At 38.4% G+C, this 21412-nt stretch overlaps 1 long non-coding RNA gene across 1 annotated transcript in view; it reads right to left on the bottom strand.

Moving 5' to 3' along the window:
* The window catches only part of LOC143659111 (uncharacterized), a 29003-nt gene extending 9460 nt beyond the window's left edge, over window positions 1–19543 (bottom strand). Inside the window, exon 1 of the long non-coding RNA XR_013163429.1 lies at window positions 18772–19543. This is a non-coding gene — a long non-coding RNA (uncharacterized LOC143659111). The remainder of the gene's footprint in view (window positions 1–18771) is intronic.
* Between the last annotated feature and the right edge of the window lie 1869 nt (window positions 19544–21412).

The raw sequence follows: 21412 nt of genomic DNA, 5'->3' as shown, positions 1-21412 counted from the left end.
AATAGAAGAACTCAACAAACAATTACAAGTAAAAAGATTCAATCATCATCAAAAATATTCCCACAAAGAAAAGCCCAGAACCAGATGGCTTCACAGGTGAATTTTATCAAACATTCCAAAAGAACTTGCACCAATCCTGCTCAAACTATTCCAAAAAATTAAGGAAAAGGAATGCAACCTAACTCATTGTATAAAGATAACATCACTCTAATACCAAAATTGAATAAAGATGCTACAAGAAAAGAAAACTACAGATCAATCTCCCTATTGAACATAGATGCAAAAATTCTTAACAAAGTACTAGCAAATCAAATCCAAAAACATATTAAAGAAATTATACATCATGACCAAGTGGGATTTATACCAGGAATGCAAGGATGGTTCAACATAAGAAAATCAATCAACATAATACAGCACATTAAAAAATCGAGAGAGAAAAATCACATGATATCGATTGATGTTGAAAAAGCATTCGACAACATCCAGCATCCTTTCCTGATAAAAACACTTCAAAAGTTAGAAATTAGGGTGGGCTACATTGGCTCAGCAGGCAGAATTCTCACCTGTCATGCCAGAGATCCGGGTTCGCTTCCTGGTGCCTGCCCATGCAAAAAAAAGTTAGGAATTAAAAGAAACTTTCTCAATATCATAAAGGGCATATATGGATAACACTTAGCCAGCATCATACTTAACAATGAGAGACTGAAAGCAGTCCCTCTAAGATTGGAAATGAGAAAAGGATGCCCACTGTCACCACTATTATTCAACATTGTATTAGAAGTCCTAGCTGGAGTGATTGGACACGAGAAAGAAATAAGGAAAAACCCTATATTTGGAAAACCTTGAGAAATCTGTGGCAAAGCTACATGAGCTAACAAACAAATTCAGCAAAGTGGTAGGCTACAAGATTAATGTATAAAAATCAGTAATGTTTCTATACCCAAGCAATGATCTATCCGAGGAGACAATTAAGGGAAAAATTCCATTCAAAATAATGACCAAAAGAATCAGGTCCCTAGGAATAAGCCTAACCAGGGATGTCAAGGACTTGTACACAGAAAATTATGAGAAATTGCTAAAAGAAATAAAAAATAACCTAAATAGATGGAAAGACATTCGATGCTTATGGATAGGAAGGTTGAATGTTGTTAAGATGTCATTTCTACCCATACTGAGCCACAGATTCAATGCAATACCAGTCAAAATCCCAACCTACTTTGAAGACTTGGAAAAGCTAGTTGTCAAAATTATATGGAAGGGAAAGAGACCCTGAATAGCTAAAGGTATCCTAAAAAAAGAAAAGAAAAGTGAAAGGACTATCAATCACTTCCTGACTTTAAAGCTTACTATAAAGCCACAGTGGTCAAAACAGCATGGTGCTGGCACAAACATAGAAGTATCCACCAATGAAACAGAATCATAACTGCAGAGACAGACCACCAAATTTATGGATATTTGATCTCTGATAAGGTCCCCAAATCCACTGAACTAGGACAGAACAGTCTTTTCAATAAATGGGCATGGTAGAATTAGATATCAATAGCCACAAGAATGAAAGAAGACACCCCTACACTACCCTCTATATAAAAATTAATTTAAAATGGATTAAAGACCTAAATGTAAACATCAGTACTATAAAACTTCTAGAAAAAAATGTGGGAAAATATCTTCAAGACCTAGTAATAGGAGGTAGCTTAGACTTTACACCTAAAGCACAAACAGCAAAAGAAAAAATAGATGGAAACTTCTTAAAAGCAAGAGCTTCTATGCTTCAAAGGACTTTGTGAAAAAGGTGAATAGGCAGCCAGCTCAATGGGAAAAAAATATTTGGAAACCAAAAATATTTGGAAGCCAGTTCTTTGTCATTATGGACCTATGAAAATGGCCTAAAACTGAGAATACTGCTAATTGTAAAACCAAGTGACAATATTGTAAGACATGGTTTTTTTATTTTGGACATTATCCATAATGCCCTATAGATGGAGGGAGTCGAAAGATACAATGACTGAGAAGTACAATGGCGAACAGAGATACATTTATATGACGGAATACGGTGCAGCTCAAAAAAAGGAGGGATTTTATCTACCGTATCGACAGACAGGTAAAATATATGGATTAAAATAAATAAATAAATGTGGGAACAAATGTTAAAATAAATTTAGTAGATTGAAATGCTAGTGATCAATGAAAGGGAGGGGTAAGGGATGGTATGTATGAATTTTTTTCTGTTTTCTTTTTATTTCTTTTCTGAATTGAAGTCTAAGAAGTGATCATGGTGATGAATATACAACTATGTGATGATATTGTGAGTTATTGATTATATATCAAGAATGGAACGATCATATGGTAAAAATGTTTGTGTTTGTATGTTGTTATGTTTGATTAAAAACAACAACAACACAAAAAAGGAGGGATGTTGAGGGGCACACAATGAACTGAATAAACTTTGGGGACAATGTGCTGTGTCAAATAAGTTAGAAACCGAAGAACAAATATGCTAAGGTCTCTCTCAGAAAATACTTGTAAAAAAATGGGAGCCTAGATTGTGGGCCCTTATAGCAGCCATATTTGGTCTAAAGTGGTGGATGTATTTCTGAGTTCTGAGACACTGAGCTGTGTGTGTATCAGCTGGTATTTCCCTGGAACTTTGAGTAGCTCTGTGACACCTAGGTCCCAGAAATGGAGTGCTACAGACCTGAAAGTTAGCATAGCTATATATAATAACAGTTAAAGTAATGAAAAAAGAGATCAAGCCTCATTAGAGTTTAAAACAAAGTCAATCTGGCTGGGTCTAAGGTAAATTAGAATTCAGGGTAAAAGATGATAATGTATATACTTTAGACCTTCAGCTACTGTAAGAGATCAAAGGCAGAGAGGTATATTATGTCAAGAACCCAAATTTTTTATAATACATAATTTAAAACAACCTCTCTGGATGGCTCATTTAAACAATCCAAACTCCTAGAGTCCAGAACAGGAACAAGGCCTTGTAATTCTCTATAGCTGAATATAATACCAGGATACATCTCAGACTATGGTGGGCTGATAATTTAAAAATATTGGTAGAGGGCAGTGCAATGGTGGTTCTGTGGCAGAATTCTCACCTACCATGCCAGAGACCAGGGTTCGATTCCCAGAGCCTGCCCATGCCAAAAAAAAAAAAAAGTATTGGTAGAAGTCCCTTGTCACCCACCCACCCTGTCCTTCAGAAGCCCCTGAACCTCATGGGTAGACCCTTTGGCCTTCTCAAGGATCCTCAAGGAACTCCTGGGCTGCTTGTGCCTTCCTGTCCATGCCTGAGCCTCATTATCAAGCTTAGCTGTTCCAGTTGTGGGCTGCCCGGGAAAGCAGGGCCTTGGGTTTCAGGGGAAAGACAAGTCAATGCAGCCCCGATGACGTGCAGAGGCAGAGCGTGAAATGCTTGGCCTGTCCAAGGAGGTGGAGGTGAAAGGGAACCAAGGGAGAATGGGACTGGAGTGGACCACCTGTGTTTTAGGAAGGTCTGGAGGTGAGAGGAGAGATCAGGGCTGAAACCATTACTCAGGTGCTGAGGTTCCAAGCCCAAGTAAGCAGTGGCCTTGGGAGATGGGGAGCGGGAGGGGACAGAGGGACAGGTGTGAGACATTTTTCAGTGGAACACACAGGACTCAATGGCTTAGGTATTGGCTCTGAAAGAGAGAGGAGTCCAAGAGACTGATGTAGAACTTTCTAATGACTCAGTTCCTTATATGCTACCTAAATTCATTCAATAAACATGTGTTGAGTGCTTACTTTGTGGCAGATACTGCAAGGTCTTGCCTGAAGTATGTTTTCATTTTGCTTGGGGGTGGGAGGAAGGGGCAGGCAGGGCAGAGGACAATAAACTAATAAAACAAATGTAAAAGATTATTTCCATGGCGATATGTGTTATGGAAAGATAAATCAGGCCAGGGGATTGTATGATGAGGGAGGACATTTCCAAGGAGGTGACCGGAATGAAAGAAGGGGCCACCCAGGAGAAGAGCCAGACCAAGTATATTCTAGGTAAGCAAAAGAGCCTCTGCAAGAAGCCCGAAGGTAGGAATGACATTGGCATATTTGAGAAGTGAAAGAAGGCAACTGAAGTGTGACAAAAGTAGTTTTGCTGGAGCCATACCTCTTTAGAGTTTCATCTTTGGTTTCTAGGCATCACAGGCTCTTCCTGCTCCTTTTTTCTCTTTCTCTTCAGATCAGTGAACCTCAGACAGCAAGAAGTGAGACCTATAGCCATGAGACCCCCGTGCTCAGGCCCATCTGGGGATTGGAGAGAGAGACTAGAACCAGTTCAGTTCTTCTGGAAACCAAGCAAGGAGGGACTTGAGCTTTTTTCCAGAGCTGTGTTTCTTAACCACTTTAAGCCATGAACCCCTTTAGAGTCAAATATGATTTGATTCGATTTGATCATGGCTTAAAATTTTTCCCACTACGCAGTGGGAAAAATACATATACCTAAATTGACACACAATTTCAGGAGGTTTGATGACCCTTATGAAAACACAGTATAGATCTCCTCCTAGGGGCTCTACTTAGGCAATCTTTTTTTTTTTTTTTTAACATGGGCAGGCACTGGGAATCGAACCCGGGTCCTCTGGCATGGCAGGCAAGCATTCTTGCCTGCTGAGCCACCGTGGCCCACCCTTAAGCAATCTTTTTCAAATTAGTCCATTTGCTCCAAGGCTGTAACCTTTCCACAAAAGAGAGAACCTATGGAAAAGCCACCTTATAAACAGCAAAGCAGCCTATAAATACAAGTTCTTATGACTACTCTATCTTCAAAGGAGATACAGCCCATATATGATAAAATGTAATTACACTATGGTGAAAACACATTTTCACAGTGTCTTTTACTTTGCAGCACATATTTCCACTTACACTATCTTATCCCACTAATATTTATGGCACAGGGGCAGGGAAGTCTTGCAACTGTTCTGTTTTACAGATGAGGAGACTGAAGAAGGGAAAGCTAAGCAGCATACTGGCAGTAACAGGACCGCTTGGCTGCAGCACGGGGACAGAAACCTGGCCTGGACATGCTCAGGTCCAGGCTTCCCGAGAAGCACAAGCTAAGACAGTGGCCATCTTGATTTTTCTTTCTTTTCCCTATCTGTTGCCTTTCCCCAGTGCCTGGAAAGACTGAATTTCTTTTTATAAGAGCTTTTGAAAGTTTAATATTTAAATTTCTTTTACACTTGATCTTGTGAATTTTGAGTAAAAATTTAAAAGTTTTTATTATTTCAGTCCCTCTGACTGAAGATGACAAATGTTGAAGAAAATGTCTCCTGTTTTCTTTTATCTGAACTCAAGGCCACAAGAGCACTAAGAAGAAAATTTGCTTCCCTGTATAAGGAGACTCCCTGCAGAAAACTGCATGAGTGTAGTAACATATATAAAACATAAAATTACCCATTTTAGCCATTTTTAAATGTACAATACAGTGATATTACTTTTACCAAAAAAAAAAAAAAAAGTACTAGTTAGAATCCTTTGAGGATCTGGAGGGGAAAATATATATATATGGAACTATTAAATTCTCCCATCTGGGAATCCCAGGTACCCTCCCAACCATTGGAGACTCCCAAGAAAATAAGTCCTGCCCTGAATTTTGAGGCTTAGTCTTATGAGACTTATTTCTGTAAGGAAGACGCTAAGACTACCCATAGTGAGGCCTAAGAGTTGCTTCCAGGAAGCCTCTGTGGCTCAGATGTGGCCTCTCTCTCTCTCTAAGCCCAACTCTGGCAAGGAAAATCATTGCCCTCCCCGCTACATGGTACATATCATTCAAGGGTAAAAATCTCTCTGACAACGTGAGGCATGACTCCCAGGGATGAGCCTGGCCCTGGCACCGTGGGATCCACAATGCTTTCCTGACCAAAAGTTGGAAAAGAAGTGCAATAAAATAAGGCATTCCGTGGCCAAGAGAGAGCAAATGGAGTCAAGAGGCTGTTCTGGAGGCTGCTCTTATGCAAACTTCAGTTAGATCGTGCTAATTGCCATGGTTTGCTCAACCCCAATCAACATCCATCCTGTTGACTCTTAAGAACACTTAGGGCTCAAACTAAGACTCCATAAAGGTTTCATGCACTAAGGCTGCCTTCTTAGAACATATAATTCCCAGAGGGTTCCTAAGTCAGATAAATCCTGAAACCCAGAGGGACCAGTGTCTCTTGGATTATCAATTAATTACATCCCCCTATCGTTTAGTGTGGACATGAAAAAATCTCAACATGAGAAGAGCAGAACAGGCATTCCCCAATGAAAATGGGATTTAACAAATGAGTATGCCTGCTGAATCACTATACTGATATTTCCTCTAGCCTCCAGTGTTTTAGAGCAGCTAGAAGGAAAAATTCTGAGATGATGGAATGGTAGCCCACGACAAACTCTGGGATCTGTTCTGTAACTGCTTGTTGAAGTGTGTTTTGAAAATTATTGCTTTTTTCACTTCTTTGTTTTGTATATATGTTATATTATACCCTTAAAAAGTTTTTTAAAAACTCACTACAAAGATTCAACAGCAGATTTGAATAAGCAAACGAAAGGATGAGCAAACTTGAAGATAAGGCAATTTAAATAATCCAGTTTGAGGAGCACAAGGAAAAAATAAATGAAGGAAAATGAACAAAGCCTGAGGGACCTGTGGGACACTATCAAATAAACCAACATACTTGTCATTGGAGTACCAGAAGACAAGTGAGAGAAAAAGGGGCAGAAAAATATTTGAAGAAATAATGACCAAAAACTTCCCAAATCTGATGAAAGACATGAATATACACATCCAGGAAGCTCAATGAACTCCAAGTAGGGCCAACTCTATGAAATCTACATTAATAAACATTATAATGAAGTTTTCAAAATCCAATGACAGAGAGAATTTTGAAAGATGCAAAAGAGAAGTGACTTCTCACATGCAAATACCCTCAATAAGACTGACAAAAGATTTCTCATCAAAAACCATGGAGGCCAGAACACAGTACATGACATATTTAAAATCCTTAGAGAAAAAACTGACAATAAAGAATTCTATAGCCAGCAAAATTATCATTCAAAACTGAAGGAGAAATTAAGATACTTTCCAATAAACAAAAGCTGAAAGAGTTCATTACCAGAAGACCTACCCTATAAGAAATCTGAAAGAGAGTCCTTTGGGCTGAAATAAAAGGACACTAGACAGTAACTTAAGACCCTAAGAAGAAGTAAAGAACACTGGTAAAGGTAAATACATAGGCTTAATGGTATTGAGAAATTATATTTGTGCCCTGTCAGCCTTCCTGGCCTAGATATACATTTCCCTTCTAGGTGACCACCTCCATTAGCCCTGGGCACAATCACAATTATGGCCTGCACCCCTTTAAGGTTTGAGCTTATAAAGACCCCTGCTGCTGCTTCTCCTGAAGGTCCCCTGCTGCTTCCACTCTTTTGTGTTGCATAATTGACTAGCAGGGCAGGTACTCCCGTATGGTTTGGATAAGAAGCTGCCCTCACCTTCTCCAAGTTGTGCTTTTCACACCACATAGTTTGAAACCTCCAATCCTAGCGTCCATGGGAAAACCCTACCCTTCACCTCAGGGTCACAATAAAGACAAGAGCCTGGGACCCATCTGTGCTTTTCCCTCCGCTCCTCCACAGGTCCTAGCAGGAGCCTCGTTTAAGTAAAGCAGGGCCCCTCTACTGCCTTCATTGTCTTCTATTTTCCTCAAGGCTCTTGGATTTAATAAAGCTGTTCTTTCATGTTGTTTTGGTTTGATAAAGCTGCCGGAATGCAACATACCAGAAATGGGTTGGCTTTTACCATGGGATTAACATACAAGTTTATAATTCTAAGGCTGTGAAAATGTCCAAATTAAGGCCTCAGCTGGGCAATACCTTCTCCCTGAAGACTGGCTACAGGTGATCTTGGGCCCCTCTGTCAGAGAGCTAGGTATATGATGACCTCTGCTGGCTCTTCTCTCCTAGATTTTATTGCTTTCAGCTTCTGGCTTAAGTGGCTTTCTCTTTCAGTTTCTCCAGGGACTTTTTCTCTAAACTTCTCTGGGGCTTTTTTCTGTCTCTATCCTCTTATAAAGGACTCCAGTAAGAAGATTAAGGCCCACCTTGAAAGAGGTAGGCCTCCTCTCAATTGAAATAACCTAAACAAAAGGTCCCATCCACAGTAGGTCCAATCCCACAGGAGTGGATTAAAAGAATACAATCTTTTCTGGGGTACATAACAGCGTCAAACCATCAAACATGTATTCTCAACTGGTTGGCTATATGTGATTTCATCTCATCACTCAAAGAAACTTCACGACATCCAAAACCATAGGTAAATACAAAACCCTGTATTATACTTTTTGTACAATCCTGTATTGTACTTTTGAATTGTAACTGCTTCCCCCCCCATGACTTAGCCAAATTTGTAATATAATACTAAAATCTGTGTCAATGGGCATACAATGTAGAAAGAAGTAATCTGAGTCAACAATAAAATAAAGGGGGAGGGATGGAAATATATAGCAATAAAGAGTTTGTATACTACTGAAACTACATTAGTAGTAGTCAAACTAGGTGGCTATTACTTTATGATGTTCATTGTAATTACAAAGGTCACCACTAAGACAATAGCTAAAAGGTGTAGAGAAAATGAAAGAAGAAGGGACTTAGATGATAAGCTACAATAAATAAATAAATAAATAAGTAAATACCAAAAAAGGAAGTAATTGAAGAATAAAGAAGATACAATACATACAGATTCCCAGACCATGCACCCCCCAAAAAAAGAATAAAAACAAAAACAGAACAATACGTACAGAAAACAAATAGCTAAATGTCATAAATAAATCCTTCCTTCTCAGTTATTACTTTAAAGGTCAGTGGATTAAACTTCCATATTCAAAAGCAGAGATTGGTGGGAGACCCAGGTTTGATTCCTGGCCTAAGAACTTCCCCAAAACAAGCAAATAAGCAAACAAAAAAAGAAAAAACAAACAAAAATTCAACAAATGGTGCTGCAACAATGGGATACTCACATGGAAAAAGAATGAAATGTGACCCCGGGCATATAGCAGACAAAAAAAAGGGGGAAAAAGCAGAGATTGGCAGATTAGATGAACAAACATGATCCATCTCTATGCTGTCTAAAAGAGACCCATCTTAAAAACAGACACAAGGTCTAGTATCCAGAATTTATAAAGAGATTGTTCAACTCAACAACAAAAAGACAGCCAACCCAATTACAAAATGGGAAAAAGACTTGAACAGACACCTCTCAGAAGAGGAAATACAAATGGCCAAAAGGCACATGAAGAGATGCTCAATGTCCCTGGCCATTAGAGAAATGCAAATCAAAACCACAATGAGATATCATCTCACACCCACCAGAATGGCCATTATCAACAAAACAAAAAATGACAAGTGCTGGAGAGGATGCGGAGAAAGAGGCACACTTATCCACTGTTGGTGGGAATGTCAAATGGTGCAACCACTGTGGAAGGCAGTTTGGCGGTTCCTCAAAAAACTGAATATAGAATTGCCATACGACCCAGCAATACCATTGCTAGGTGTCTACTCAAAGGACTTAAGGGCAAAGACACAAACGGACATTTGCACACCAATGTTTATAGCAGCGTTATTTACAATTGCAAAGAGATGGAAACAGCCAAAATGTCCATCAACAGACGAGTGGCTAAACAAACTGTGGTATATACATACGATGGAATATTATGCAGCTTTAAGACAGGATAAACTTATGAAGCATGTAATAACATGGATGGACCTAGAGTACATTATGCTGAGTGATAGCCAAAAACTAAAGGACAAATACTGTATGGTCCCACTGATGTGAACCGACATTAGAGAATAAACTTGGAATATGTCATTGGTAACAGAGACCATCAGGAGTTAGAAATAGGGTAAGATAATGGGTAATTGGAGCTGAAGGGATACAGACTGTGCAACAGGACTAGATACAAAAACTCAAAAATGGACAGCACAATACTACCTAATTGTAATGTAATTATGTTAAAACACTGAATGAAGCTGCATCTGAGCTATAGTTTTGTTGTTTGTTTGTTTGTTTGTTCTGTTTCTTTATATATATATATTTTATTTTTTATTTTTATTTTTTTCTCTATATTATCATTTTATTTCTTTTTCTGTTGTCTTGCTATTTCTTTTTCTAAATCGATGCAAATGTACTAAGAAATGATGATCATACACCTATGTGATGATATTAAGAATTACTGATTGCATATGTAGAATGGAATGATTTCTAAATGTTGTGTTAGTTAATTTTTTTTAATTAATAAAAAAAAGTTTCAGAAAAAAACAGACACAAAGAATTTGAAAGTGAAAACAAGGAAAAAGATATTCCATGCAAGCAATAATTCAGTGAGAGACAGAGTGGTTATATTATCATCAGACAAAATAGACTTTATGTCAAATAAGTCTAAGAGACAAAAGAAGAATATTATATATTGAAAAAGGCTTAATCCAGAAAGAGGATATAATGATTATAAACATATAAGCACCTAACAACAGAGGCCAGAAAGTATATGAAGCAAAAATTGACAGAATTGAAGGGAGAAGTAGAAATTTCTAGTTGGAGGCTTCAATATACCACTTTCAGTAATTGATAGACCATCTAAACAGAAGATTAATAAGGAAATAGAGACCAGAACAACACTTTGAACCAATTAGACCTAGTGGAGATATAGGAAACGCTCCACCCAACAATAGCTGAATACACATTCTTCTCAAGAGCACATGGATCATTTTCCAGAAAGACCTTATGTTTAGCCACAAATCAAATCTTAAAAAAGTAAAAAATATTGAAATCTCACAAAGTATCTTCCTGGACCACAATGAAATTAAGCCAGAAAACAATAAGAAGGAAAATTGGACAATTTACAAATATGTGAAAATTAAATAACACGCTATTGAACAAAGGGGCCAAATAATTACTCATGAGGGAAATTAGGAAGTACTTAGTGATGAATGAAAATAGAAACAAACATACTAAAATTTATGGAACTGAAGGCAGTGTTCAGAGGGTAAAAGCACATCCCCAAATTGTTTGGAATTGCAAGGGGCCTGAATAGCCAAAGCAATCTTGAAAAAGAAGAAAAAAGTTGTAACTGAGAAATCAAGATTTAAGGGATGATTTTGATTATTGAGTCATTATACAGCTATTCCTTTTTGCTTTTTGGTATACTGGAGTACACAGAGAGAAGACCTGAAATCTCTAAATTTTAATCCAGCTTCATTTATCTCTGGTAATGACTGCTTAGACTTTATCTTCTGCCCTGCTGATTGTAAAAACCTTGTGACTAATTTCCTATTTTTTTTATTATTGTCTTTTTTTGTTGTTGTATGCCATATGGTGGGGGTCACACTTCATTCTTTTTCCATGTGACTATCCCATTATTACAGAACCATTTGTTGAAATTTTTTTTTGAAGGGGGTGAAGTGCATAGTCCAGGAAACTAACCCAAGTCTCCCGCATAGCAGGCAAAAATTCTACCACTGAACTACTTTGGGACCCCCACTAATCTTCATTTGTACCCAGTTATCCAGTTTTTCAACTTTAGACTTTGTAGTCACTAATGATAGCCCCTGATCTTTATTAATGAAGGGTCTTGGGTCAGCCCAGAACTAACCCAACCCAAGCTCAAAGTTATCTTGATAACCGAGACTGGATCTCACCAAACCCATTTTTAAAATGCAATGGACATTTCTCCAAAGAAGATACACAAATAGCCAATTAGCACACAAGGAGATGTTCAACATCATTAACCATCAAAGAAATGCAAATTATATCTATAATGAGATGCCACTTTACACCCATTAGATTGGCCATTATTAGAAGGAAATAAAACAGAAAATAAGAAGTGTTGGTGACTAAGTGGAGAAATAGGAACCTTAGTACATCCTTAGTGGGAATATAAAATGATGCAATTGCTGTGGAAAACAGTTTGGTGGTTCCTCAGACAGTTAAACATAGAATTACTATATGATTCAGTATGGTAAATTGAATTATGTACCCGTCATGGTCAGGTTCATGTGTCAAATTGGTCAAGTGGTGGTATCTATTTGTCTGGTTTGGCAAGTGCTGGCCTGTCTGTTCTGATGAGGACATTTCATAGAATTAAATCATGATCACGTCAGCTCCATCTGCAGTTGATTCCATTTGTAATCAGCCACGGGGAGTGTCTTCTGCAATGAGTGATGCTTAATCTAATCACTGGAAGCCTTTTAAGGAGGATTCAGAAGAAACAGGCTCTCTTCTTGCTTGCTCACAGTTTGTCCAGACCCTCCACTGAAATCGTTGGCTTCACAGCCTGCTCTGCGGATTTTGGACTCTACGTTCCCGCAGTCATGTGAGACACTTTTATAAATTTTATATTTGTGAGTGTTCCCTGTTGATGGTGTTTCTATAGAGAACCCTAAGTAATACAGTACCCAAGAAAAATATGCTCTTAATCTTAATCCATTCTTATGACTGTGAGCCCACTGTAAATGGGACCTTCTGAAGATGTCATTTTTACTTAAGGTGTGGCCAACTGAACCAGGATAGGTCTTAATCCTTTTACTACAAGTTTTACTGAGAAGGCCACGGGGAGAAAACCACAAGAGGAGTAGAATCTAGAAGACAACGGAACCTGGAAGAGAAAGAAGACACTACCACTCGCATTTCCATGAGACAAAAAGGCCAAACACCCAAGAATTTCTGGCAGCCAGCCCAAAAGAATGCCAGTTTTCAGGAAGAAAGCATTGTCTTGCTTGATTTGGGACTTCTCTTAGCCTCAAAACTGTGAACCTTGAAGACATCATGTTGAGTCAAAAAAGTCAGACACAAAAGGACAAATATTGTATGATCTCACTGATATGAAATAATGAGAATAAGCAAACTCAGAGTCAGAATCTGGAGTATAGGTTATTAGAGGCTGGGATGAAGGTAGGGAATAGGGATTCAAGGCTTAAAATGTAGATTTCTATTTGGAATGACGGAAAAGTTTTGGTAATGAATGGTAATGGTGATGGTAGCATTGAATTATATATTTGAATATAGTTAAAAGGAGAAATTTTTAAATCCGTGGAACTGCACAGCAGACCCTAAGTTAAACCATGATATTAACCAAATTAATAGTACAATTATGAAAATGTGCTTTCATCAATTTTGACAAATATATCAGAGGAATGCAAGGTGTTAACTATAGGGTGGCTTATGGGAATTCTGTATTTTATGCATGAATGTTCTGTAAACCCACAGCTTCTCTAATAAAAAAAAAATGGAGGAAAAAAAAGAAATGGCAGAAATTTTAAATGCATATTGCTAAATGAAAGAAGCCAATCTGAAAAAGTTATATACTGACATAACTCAAAGATGTGGTGAGTTCAGTTTCAGACCACAACCATAAAGAGAACATAAAGAGAATAGCTCTATAAACGAGTCACAGGTTTTTTGGTTTACCAGTACATACAAAGGTTATGTTTATACTATATTGTAGTCTATTAAATGTGCAAATAGCATTATGTTTTAAAATGTACATTCTTTAATTTAAAATACTTTATTGCTAAAAAATGTTGACCATCATCTGTGCCTTCAGTGAGTCACAATCTTTTTATTGGAGAGTCTTGCCCTTGATTTTGATGGCTGATGACTGATCAGGGTGGTAGCTGCTGAAGTTGAGGTAGCTGTGACAATTGCTTAAAATCAGGCAACAGTTTAGGTTGCATCATCAACTGGCTCTTCCTTTCATGAAAGATTTCTCTCTGGCATGCACTGCAGTTTGACAGCATTTTACCCACAGTAGAACTTCTTTCAAAATAGGAGTAAATCCTCTCAAATTCTGTTGCTGCCTTATCAACTAAGTGTATGTAATATTATAAATCCTTTGTTCTCATTTCAATAATTTTCACAGCATCTTTACAAGGATTAGTGTCCATCTTAAGAAATCACTTTCTTTGCTCATCCATAGAAGCATCTCTTCTTCCATTAAAGCTGTATCATTAGACGGCACAATTCAGTCACATATTCAGGTTCCACATTTAATTCTAGTTCTCTTGCTATTTCTACTATATCTTCAGTTATTTCTTCCACTGAAATCTGAACCCCTTAAAGTCATCCAGGAGGGTTGAAATCAACTTCTTCCAAACTCATGTGAATGTTGATATTTTGACCTCTTCCCATGAATCACAAATATTCTTAATGGGATCTAGAATGATGACTCCTTTCCAGAAGGTTTTCAATTTACTTTGCCCAGATCCATCAACTATCTATGGCATCTATAGCTTTATAAAATTTATTTCTTAAATAACAAGAGTTGAGAGTCGAACTGACTCCTTGATCCATGAGCTGTAGAATGGATGTTGTTTTTAGTAGGCAGGAAAACAACATAAATCTCATTGTACATTTCCAGCAGAGCTCTTGGTTAACCAGGTGCATTATCAAAGAACAGTAGTATTTTGAAAGTAATCTCTTTTTTTTAGCAATAGCTCTGAAAAGTGGTCTTAAACTATTCAGTAAATCATGTTGTAAACAGATGTGCTGTCATCAGGCTTTGTTTTTCCATTTTATAGAGCACAGGCAAAGTGGTTGTAGCATGATTCTTTTAAGGACCCTAGGATTTTCAAAATGGCAAATGAGCATTGGCTTCAATTTAGCCACCAGTTGCATTAACCCCTAACAATAAAGTCAGCCTGTCCTTTGAAGGTTTGAAGCCAGGCACTGACTTTTCCTTTCTACTATGAAAGTTCTAGACGGCATTTTCTAGATAAGGCTGTTTTGTCTACATTGAAAATCTGTTGTTTAGTGTAGCCACCTTCATCAATTATCTCAGCTAGATCTTCTGGATAATTTGTAGCAGCTTCTACACCAGCACTTGCTACTTCACCTTGCATTTCTATGATATGGAGAAAGGTTCTTTCCTTAAACCTCAAGAACGAAACCTCTGCTAGCTTCAACCTTTTCTTCTGCAGCTTCCTCACCTCTGTCAGCCTTCACAGAATTGAAGAATAGTTAGGATCTTGCATGGATTAGGCTTTGGTTTAAGGGCATGTTATGGCTGCTTTGATCTTCTATCCAGAATAAAACTCTCAATATATCAGCTTTCTTATCATTCCAGTTTTCTTATCATTCATGTGTTCACTGGAATAGCACTTTTAATTTCCTTTAAGAATTTTTCCTTTGCATTCATAACTTCGCTAACTGCTGTGAGGGGATTAATGTCCGGCCTATCTTGGCTTTCAAGATGCCTTCCTCACTGTTTTATCATTTCTAGCTTTTGATTTAAAATGAAAGACATGTGACTCATCCTTTCACAAGAACGCTTGAAGGGTCATTAACAGGCCTAATTTCAATATTGTTGAAATCTCAGGGATTAGGAAGGCCGAAGGAGAGAGAGAGAGAGACAAGGGAATGGAGCAGTCAGAACACACTCAACATTTACCAATTAACTTCACCACAGACACAGTTTGTGGCCTCCCAAAACAATTACAACAGCACCATCAAAGATTGCTGATCACAGACTAAAGCACAAATGTTTATTTGGTACAAAATTTATATTTTGACTAGTACATTTCCTAATATAACTTATGTAATAGCTTGATGGAACACCATAAGTACTTGGAACCTTGGGTAGGACATGAGATTTTGTTGGTTTGTCCACAGTGATGCCCCAATGAATCCCAGAGTGATTTGATCAGTGAGTGGAAAAGTATTTGCAAAGTCCCCTTTGGGGAATGGTGAGAATGGGGAAAAATTCAACTTTCCCAAGTTGAATTCTTGATATTCTCACAAGCAGTGTGGACAACCAAAGCTATAGGCTGAGTCCCCAATCTTGGGGTTTGTTCACAAGAAAATTACCCCCACAAAGGATAGGTCAAGCCTACTTGAAATTAGGCCTATGAGTCACCCCCAAGAGAGCCTCTTTTGTTGCTCAGATGTGGCCTCTCTCTCCAGCCAACACAACAAGCAAACTCACCACCCTCCCCCTGTCTACGTGGGACATGAATCCCAGGGGTGTGGACCTTCCTGGCAACATGGGACAGATATCCTAGAATGAGGTGAGACTCAGCATCAAGGTATTGAGAAAAACCCTAGAATGAGCTGAGACTCAGCATCAAGGGACTGAGAAAACCTTCTCCACCAAAAGGGGGAAGAGTGAAATGAGACAAAGTGTCAATGGCTGAGAGATTCCAAACAGAGTCGAGAGGTTATCCTAGAGGTTATTCTTACGCATTAAGTAGATATCACCTTGTTATCCAAGAGGAAATGGAGAGGCTGGAGGGAACTGCCTGGAAATGTAGAGCTGTGTTCCAGTAGCCATGTTTCTTGAAGATGATTGAATAATGATAAAGCTTTCAAAATGTGACTGTGTGATTGTGAAAACTTTGTGTCTGATGCTCCTTTTATCTACCTTGTCAACAGAGTAGAACATATGGAATAAAAATAAATAATAGGGGGAACAAATGTTAAAATAAATTTAGTTTGAAATGCTAGTGATCAATGAAAGAGAGGGGTTAGGGGTATGGTATGTATAAATTTTTTTTTCTGTTTTTGTTTTATTTCTTTTTCTGAATAGACGCAAATGTTCCAAGAAATGATTATGATGATGAATATGCAACTATGTGATGATATTTTGAATTATCGATTATATATGTAGAACGGAATGATCAAAATAGGAATGTTTGCATTTTCCTTGTGTTTTTTGGTATTTAAAAAAATAAAATTAAAAGATAAAAAAAGATTGCTGGTCACAGATTACCATAACACATATAATAATAATGAAAAAGTTGGAAATGTTGCAAGAATTACCAAAATATGACACAGAGATGTGAAGTGAACACACGCTGTTGTAGAAACTGCCCAAATAGACTTGCTCGAGGCAGGGTTGCCACAAACCTCCAATATCTCTGAAGCACAATAAAACGAAGCACCATAAAATGAGGTAAGCCTATACTGTATGATTCCAACTGTATGCCTCTAAGGCAAAATTATAGAAACAATAAAAAGATAAGTGGTTGCCAAAAGGGTTGAACAGAAAAAGCACAGGGAATATTCAGAGCAGTGAAACTATTACATATGACACTATAATTATGGATGCGTGATGTTAAGCATTTGTCAAAACTCATAAAACTGTACAACGCAAAGAATGAACTCTAAGGTAACCATGGACTTCAGTTAATTATAATGTATCGATACTGATTCATCAGTTTGTACTATGCTAAAGTAAGATGTTAATAGCAGGATAAACTATGCGAGTAGAGAGGGGGAGGTGCATGCGGGAATTTCCTGTACTTCCTGCACAAATTTTCTGTAAACCTTAAAATGGGTTTTAAGAGAATATTATGCTGAGTGAATCCAGCCAAAAACTAAAGGACAAATACTGTATGGTCCCACTGATGTGAACGGACATTCGAGAATAAACTTGAAATATGTCATTGGTAACAGAGTTCAGCAGGAGTTAGAAACAGGGTAAGACAATGGGTAATTGAAGCTGAAGGGATACAGACTGTGCAACAGGACTAGATACAAAAACTCAAAAATAGACAGCACAATAATACCTAATTGTAAAGTAATCATGTTAAAACACTGAATGAAGCTGCATCTGAGCTATAGGGTTTTTTTTGTTTTTGTTTGCTTGTTTGTTTGTTGTTGTTGTTGTTTACTATTATTACTACTTTTATTTCTTTTCTTTATATTAACATTTTATATCTTTTTCTGTTGTGTTGCTAGTTCCTCTAAACTGATGCAAATGTACTAAGAAACAATGATCATGCATCTATGTGATGATGTTAAGAATTACTGAGTGCATATGTAGAACGGTATGATTTCTAAATGTTGTGTTAATTTCTTTTTTTTTTCTTTCCGTTAATAAAAAAATAAAAAATAAAAAAAAATTTTAAAAATGGGTTTTAAAAAATGTCAATACTGCAGGGTGTTGAAAACAGATGGTAACTCATATTTTAAAACTTTAACTTATGTGTGAGACTAAAGCAAAAAATGTTTATTTGGTACGAAATTTGTATTTTGACTAGCGCATTTCCTAATATAACTTATGCGGACAGCTTCATTGAACACCACAGTACGTGGAAACTTGAGTAGGGCATGAGATTTTGTAGGTTTGTCCAGAGGGATGCCCCGATAAATCCCAGAGCGATTTGAAAAAAATAAATACATAAAATAATAATAATAAAGTCTATTAAAAACTTTTTTTTTAATAGAGGGGAAAAAAACAAAAGCAAAGTGGGCAAAAGTTATGAACAGATGGTTCATGGAAGAAATTTAAATGGCTCTTAAATATTCAAAAAAAAAAATCTGAGCCTGTAGCTCGATGTCTCCGACGAGGAGAGGAGCGGAGAAGCCGCCGAAGTAGCGACGGCACGAATCCCACGCAGGGCTGCTCAGCGCCCGCACGCCGCCCGCAGCGTCCACCGGACCCGCGGGAGGGTTGTGCGCGGCGGGCTCGGTTCCCTTTTCTCGCTGAGCGGCGCCCTGTCGCTCCTCTCCACCCGCTGCCGCGAGCGCCTCCGCCCCAGGAAAAGGGGAATGAATGGTAACCGAGAAGACAACCGCCTGCCCTGCCCCCCAGACCCAAGGAGTAGAAGCCCGGTCTTTAGGAGTCCTGGGACACGGGCTTCCAGCCGTGATGGTGCCGGTAGCAGCCGCAGCAGCAGCAACACCCCAGACGAGGCAAGTGGGCCAGAAAGCAGCTCGAATCAGACCATCGCTGGGCCCAGCCCAACACTCCCCAGCCCGGCCCCAGCCCTCTGCACCTTGCCGAGGTCTTTCCTTGAGAAACAGTCAGATCCTGAAGGAGACCCACATTCTTGGCCAACAGCAGGGAGGCCGGCCTCCAACAGGATGCGCCCGTAGTTTCTTGACTTCCGTGAAGGGACAGCGCCGTGCAGATTTGATAGAACTTATGGTTTATTTTTTTGAATTGCACAAAAATCGCCTGTTGGGTTTTTGATCTATATTTGAAATAACAGGTTAAGGCAGTTGTTTACTTGTGGTTTTGCTGCTCTATTGCAATTTCAAAGGGGAAGCAATTTTTTATAGGATTCTTTTGAGGGTGGGTATCAGACCCATGTCAAGGTAATGGTATTGAGGGAATTTCATCCGCATGTTGAATCCCTAGTATGTCCAATTCAGATTGATTTCCAAATCTGTACATTAGAAATTCTTCTTTATGTAAAAAGGCCTTTAAAAACACGGAATCTTCAACTTTTTAACTCAATAAATTAGTAAAGAGTATTTAGTTTCCATGAAAAAAATAGTTTTTTTCCAAAACACAGAAAGCTTGATTCAGTCTTGCACTGATATTAACTGCCATACTACCTCTCAGTATATAAATGTCCTATTCAGAGTACTGATTCCTTTTTAACAGGAGAATAATGGGATCCAATTAAGACTGTATAAGTGAAATGCCCTTTCTAATTACTGTCTCCTGTCTGTTATATATTTGTATTTCCATGGAGAATGTCTTTCAGACTCTTGTATACCCAGATAAGTTCTGTACCGTTATTCCTCCAGGGTCTGCACTTCCGACTTTGTAGAAAACATTGCACAATTCTGAAGAAAAAGAAATTTGTAGTAACTCTGCTGACAAACTTATGTTAGCGGCTTACATGATCTCACTGGTGATTCCATCCTGTCGTCTTGAGAATGAAGGCACTGATGAATGCTGACAAAGCATAAGCTACCTGAACCGGTATCTAAAGTAACAAGTACTGTGAAGTACTTATAGTACTGGATAAAGTCGACTTTATGATGAAATAACCCCTAACAGTAACTAGGGGTTAGTAAAAATAACATTCCGTCACTGAAACTGGAAGGATTGATGTGGCTTAAAAACAAATGAGCAGAGGCACCTTTAAGAGAAATAATGCAGTAGTATTTATTTAGAAATGGATAGGTTCCCGTGTTACTTAGTCATATTAGAGAGTCAACCAAGTTTGAATAATGAGCGCAGAGACATGTCTTCTTTCTCACTGATAAGCTGTCTGAACAGGGAACCAGGAGGTACTGGGTCACCATTTGCCTGGGAGACAGCCAGGGTACAACCTGCCAGTGGATGTATGAGAAAGTGCTTTGGAGTCTACCTGAATCCTCCTGCCTGCTCACACCCTCTTTATTCAGAAGTCTCCATAGCACACAGAAGCAGAGCTGAGAAACATGGATAGTTTACTGAGTGGATGGTTTGTGCAAGCACAAGTTTTTTGTTTTCTGTTTTTTGTTTTTTTGCATGGGCTGGCACCAGGAATCTTCTCCCAAGTTTTAAAACCAGATGTTTGATGAGGATTTGGGATCTTAATGGGTTTAAAAGCACGGAATATAGAAAGGATTCATTGCTAATATTTTGTCTATCAGTAAACAAACAATAACTAAATGCTATAAGAAGACAAGCTGTTTGTGCTCTCAAACACTCGTGTCCACAGCACAATTCAGAAATACCCAGGAGGACTCCTACAGGCTTAACAGATGGCATTCTACTGAAACAAAATGTGTATTAACAAGAAAATGTCGACTTGAAAAAGCAAACTTCCTTTTTTTTTTTATTACTTCCCATCCAACCAAAAGATAAGGAAGATAAAATATCATCATCAGAACAAAAGAAACTTTTTTTTTCAAATAATTATGGTCTTAGTGCTTGGTTGGTAGTTAACAGTTTTACCCTGCTAAACACAAGAAATAATCCCCATTCTGTCTTGCAGATTTTCTACAGCCTTGGCAGCCTAAAATATATTTCTTTGTGATGCTACTTGAGAGTATAAATGGGCACCTTTTACAGCTTTTAGCTCAAGTTAGTAAAACCTTCTACTTCTCTATTGCGCCATCATTAAAAGCTGCATTAATGGGGATAAAAAAATCAAAGGGCCCACAAGGATTCCATCTTGCCATAGAAAGACCCCTCCCTTTCCCCACTGCTAACATCCTGACCATATGTCATCTGTGGATTTTGTAAAGCTCAAACAGTAAATAGTTCCCAAATAGATAAAGGTGTGTGACTCCGTGGTCAGAAGACCAGGAGGTCACTGTGTGGGCCAAAGATTCAGAAAGGAAGTGAAAGATTCTTTAATAACTTCTGAAGAAACAAGCCGAGTTTTGCAGCACTGTGAAATCTTTTGCATGGGCAGGCATTGGGAATCGAACCCAGATCTCCAGCATGGCGGGTGAGAGCTCTGCCTGCTGAGCCACTGTAGCCCGCCCCCCTCCTGGCTTTTGCTCAGACTAGTCTGATGTCCACAATTGAGCAGTTCCTAAGTTCCCCAGTTTCATTCCTTGCCCTTACGTGCGTGGGGTGAGAACTGGCCTGTGGGTGCAGCAGATCAGGCTAAACAAGCGAGTCTCTAAAATGATGCCTCAACAGCAACAGAGGAAATAAGGAAACTTGGGGAGAGAAGGAGAAAAAAA

The sequence above is a fragment of the Tamandua tetradactyla genome, chromosome 16 (assembly GCF_023851605.1).
Source record: "Tamandua tetradactyla isolate mTamTet1 chromosome 16, mTamTet1.pri, whole genome shotgun sequence".
NCBI lineage: Eukaryota > Metazoa > Chordata > Mammalia > Pilosa > Myrmecophagidae > Tamandua > Tamandua tetradactyla.
Note: the sequence above shows the minus strand (reverse complement) of the source record. Positions and strands in the feature narration are given on the sequence as shown.